Source organism: Fukomys damarensis, unplaced genomic scaffold (assembly GCF_012274545.1).
Source record: "Fukomys damarensis isolate Sample0158 unplaced genomic scaffold, DMR_v1.0_HiC HiC_scaffold_18, whole genome shotgun sequence".
Lineage (NCBI taxonomy): Eukaryota > Metazoa > Chordata > Mammalia > Rodentia > Bathyergidae > Fukomys > Fukomys damarensis.
The window spans coordinates 2887919-2892765 of NW_022900930.1; the positions used below are offsets into that span (position 1 = coordinate 2887919).

The following is a 4847-nucleotide window of genomic DNA, read 5'->3' on the forward strand; positions in this document are numbered from 1 at the left end:
CAGAGTTTTAAAATGGAGACACAAACACCTGCTTTAGTAGAAACACTAAAGGAATACCTTCAGACTTACAAGAAATAATAGCAGATGGTATCTCAAAGAACCAGAAATAGTAAAATACGTGAGTTAATGTAACATAGGTGACACAAACAACAGAAATTTATTTATTTTTTCAATTCTGAAGCCCAGAAGTCAAGATCATCAGGGCAGCACGTTGATTTCAGGTCAGGGTTTCAACATATGAATTTTGAAGGACACAATTCAGGTCCACAGTGGAGCTTTTCATTACAAAATGCAAGCTCCATAAAAGACAACATGATAAGATGTCATAAAAAGCCGGGGATTTAGCTCGGTGGTTCTGCCACTTGCCTCACAAGTGCAAAGACCCAAGTTTGATCCCCAGTACCAAAACAAAACAAAAAGTCATCAAAATTGGAAGTATGTTTCAAACACTTTAGAAAATGAAAAGGCAAACTACAAGTTGGGTAAAATAATGAAATGTACACAACTGGTAAATACTTATATCCAGAATACAGTATGACACCCTAGAACTCAAAAATAAAGAAATAATTTTAAAACAGATAAATGAATTGAATAAATACCTGGGAGAAAGCCATATAAACAGATTAAAAGACTTATGCAAAATGTTCAATATCCTTATTTACTGGTGAAATGTACCTTAAAGCTACAATGATATATCATTCTACCCTCACAACAGATTTAATCCAGAAGACGGATAACATTCAAAGTTCACAAGCTAGAAAACTAATTATATTGCTGACTTGAAGTGTAAACAATGTGGCAGTTTCTAAAAATTTCAAGCAAGAATTTCACTCCTTCTTTCATGCCTAAGAATCTACCCACGAGAAAGGAAAATACATGTCCACATGTGGAATGTTCATAAAATAGTTGTGCATAATCATCAATATCTGAAACCAGTCCAAATGTTCATCAACCTGTGAATGGATACACATTTGTTAATTAAGAAGTAAACATGAATGACCAGTAAATGCTGCAGAATAGGTAAATGTGACTGAAATAAATCTGATGAAAAGATCTACATATTGTATTTCTTTTTATAGGAAACGTCAAAAAAAAGCAGCATAAATTTATGAAGACAGAGAGGAGAGCAGTTCTTGGTAACAGCTAGGGTTGGAGTGAGAGATAAACCACAGTAGGACAGGAGGGAAAGTTGTAGGGTTATGAGAATATTCTACAACTGGATTGTGATTATGTTTGCACAACCCTCGTTACATACTAAACACTGAACTGTGCACTTACGAATCCTGCAGTGAACAAGTTATGCCTAAATAAATCTGCTAAACACAAAGCATATCAAAAGCTTGGCCACTTTAAATCAGGTTTGTCCAGTTTCTTCTTTCTCTTTACTCTCCTAGGATGCTTCGTATATTTACAAGGCAATTCTATAGAGATCTAGCTGTTAAATAAATCAGTGAATAAAATAAGGTACTACCCTTCATAATAAAAATAGTAAAATGTATAAGGTTTCTTCTTGCCTGGGAATGGGTAGGCACAGGGATCAAGAGTGAGGAAGAAAACTTGTGTCAAAAGATACTGTTGTTTTGGACAATATTATTCTCCTCACCTGAATGTTTAAGGTACCTCCTTGATAGCATTTAGAGAAGACACTTAATTCTTCTACATTATTTTCTATATTTGAACTTTTACAAATAATTTACCATGAAGAAGCGACAAATTTTGAACAAAGCAGAGCATTATTATTTATATATTTTCTTTTATCAGTAAAACTTTTTTTCTCATTAAGTTTACTGGTACTGTTTAGATATACAGGACAGTTACATTCATCATTGGGATCTTGTAGCCTTACATGACAGATCTTGGTTCTTATTTTTCCCCTTACCCCTGCCCTCCCTTCAGCCCCTCCACCTCCCCTATGTGCAAAGGCTTCGTTTCCATTTTTTCCTTTTCTCATATTTTTTCTTTTCCCTTATTTCTGTTCTCCTACCCTTCCCACTCCCCCATCCCCTAAATAAAACTTTAAATGACCTTTGTTAGTAGTAATATTAGATATTTATACTTGTATTATAATGCTGATCTAATACAATAAAAATAAGAAACTTCATATAATAATTTATATTGTAAAAAATTTTATGTATCTTACTTGTAAGTTATTGCTTGCATTTCCTTGGAGTTTCTCTGGAAATACGATTTGAAGGAATGAAAGTTGAGAACCTGAAGAAATTTTTTAAAAGTCAGCAACTCGCCTTAAATTTGACTACAAACTTGCTTTCTTTTATTACTTACATAGCTGTGGGTGGCTCATCGCACTGCGCACTTCTTTAAAAGCCCTGCCTACTCGCCTTAGCACCTCATGCACAGAAGTTGGGAGCTACAAGTTCATGAGCTGTCAGGGATTCAAAACAAAACACAGCCCGGCAAAAGTTTCACTTGTAAAGTAGATACATATGAAATACCAAAAAAAAAAGTGAGGGGAGGAGATATTCAACTTCCAAAAATATTGCTATTTCTGAAGGAAACAGAATAGGGCAAAAATACCAAAGATAAATTTCATTTCACTTGCCCATTTTAAATTCAATTTCTTGTTAGGAGAGCTCTAATATTTTTTAGTTCTTTATATATTCTAGATATTCGTCCTCTGTCTGAGGACTGTCAGTTTTTTCTGGTCTGTAGGTTTTCTTTTCACTCTGCTGACAGTTTCTTTTGCTGTGCAGAAACGTTTTAAACTGATACAATCCTATTTGTTAATTCTTAGCACTAATTCTTGTGCAACTGGGGTTCTGTATAAAATGTCCTTGCCTACGCCCATGACTTAAAGAATTGCATCTATTTTATGTTCCAGCAGGTTAAGTGTTTCTATTTTAACATTTAGTTCTATGATCCTTCATCACATGAAGGGATAGAGAAAATGTGATTCTTAGACATAATGGAGTACTATTCTGCCATAAAGAAAGAAAAACGTGAGCCATTTGTAGGAAAATGGATGTGTCTTGAAACCATAACATTAAGTGAAATCAATCAGATACAAACATTACACAGATATTACATGGTTTCCTTTACATGGAAAACCCCAAGTAAAAATAAAGAGCAAAATGAAAGATTGTTAATGGCAAGTAGGGAGTTAGATCTTTCTCAAAGGGGAAGGGAACCAAGACACAGAGAGAGGGGAGGGAAAAAGAATGAAAAAAAAGGAAGATGTGCTCTGTATATGCTCCAAATCCTCACAAGGAATGTAAACATTATGCATTGCAAGCATGTACTAAAAATAAATAAGTAAATAGTGAATGATGGACTGACTCTAATTTGAATTTTGAAAACTTAAAATACTGCTATTTCCCTTGAGGAAAAATGAGTGCTTAGAAGGTCTCAAGGAAATTTAGGTTCAAACAGATGACTGTATCTATGGGTCTAGAAATCAACCACATCACCTCTTTCCCATAGGGAGCAGTTTGTATGAGAGGCACAAGTAATAAGTTGTGAAATTCATACTTTGCCTCCCTGACCCACATGATGAAGGTTGTTATGTCAGAAAGGGCCAAATGGAATCCCTTAAAGATCATCTCTACTGTCACCAAAACATTAAGCCACAGTCTTTCTGAATATAGAAATTAGTCCCCCATGAGAAAGCTGAACAAGAGTGGTCGTTCCTGTCATAGGCTAATCTTATTTGACTTGTCTAGCCTATAAAATGATGGGTAAGCAACAGAAAAGGGCAGAGTTGTTTTAAATTCAATCCGGCAATTGATTGTAATAACAGATATAATTCCAAATATGGTCTCTGCTGAAGCAATTCAGTACAGTTGTGTTGCAGTTTGCCTAGGGAGAAACTGCAAAAAATTGCTTTGAGAGTACAAAATTCTTACATCAAAGTGCTACAAAATGCTGGCAAGATCCACAGCCAATAGGAGAAGATTCAGGATTGGGAACAAAATTATTAATATGGAGTCATCACCTACGATTTAGGATATAATGTACTAGCTCCATTACCTAAGAGTGGATCCTACCACTTGCTCGAGTGGTTCTTTGAAACATGGATTTTACAATGATCTTCAACACATGAAGTTAAAGTCAAGGAATGTTCTGACAAATTGTAGGAATAGGAATCCGAAAGCAGATAACAGGAAATATATGAGATAACCTATTAGATATGATTAATTTCACCAGCTTATAGATGAAGAGACAGAGGGAAAGTGAGCATATGAAAAGATTAATACACACGTCATTAAGAAACTGTAAATTAAAACACCAACGAGATATTACTACACACCTATTACAACGACCAAAATCCAAAATACGGACCACTGAAATGCAGGTAGGAAGCTAGAACAACAGACACTCTAATTCACTGCTGGCACGACTCCACGAGGTACAGGCACTTTGGAAAACAGTTCGGTGACTTCTTATAAACATAAACATACTCTTAAATACAATCCACTTGGGGTGCTGTCCCACAACTAAAAAATTTTTAAAGTTAAACCAGATAATACATTTTAAAAATAAGTAAAAATCAGTGTTCAATGTACACAGGTGAACGGATTTTAATGTGGCACGTTAAGAAAAGCTCACTGATAGGTTTCAGATTCTGCACTACAATTAACCACTGCTATTTGTCAAGTTAGGGCACGCAAAGAATACGGGTGCCTGGAAAGGCTACGGAACACTCCTGCCTTTACCAGACACACAGGCTGGATTCTGTTCCCCTTCCTGACCGAGACCTCCTAGGGTTTCTGTACCCGGACGGCAGGGCTCTCCGAGGAACGCGGGCCTTTCCCTCCGAGTGGAATTCAGGGCCCTCGGTCTGAACGCAGGACCCGCGGGAAAGGCCGCCGGCCCCGGGCGCCCCCACGCGG

General features: G+C 36.4%; 1 protein-coding gene across 1 annotated transcript in view; it reads right to left on the bottom strand.

Annotated features, from left to right (window-relative positions):
* The window catches only part of LOC104857324 (disintegrin and metalloproteinase domain-containing protein 32-like), an 88709-nt gene extending 83910 nt beyond the window's left edge, over positions 1 to 4799 (bottom strand). The window contains exons 1-2 of the mRNA XM_010617146.2: positions 4731 to 4799; positions 2141 to 2211 (exon numbers count right to left, since the gene is read on the bottom strand). The gene's annotated coding sequence lies outside the window, so the exon portion shown is untranslated. The remainder of the gene's footprint in view (positions 1 to 2140; positions 2212 to 4730) is intronic.
* Positions 4800 to 4847: the final 48 nt, after the last annotated feature.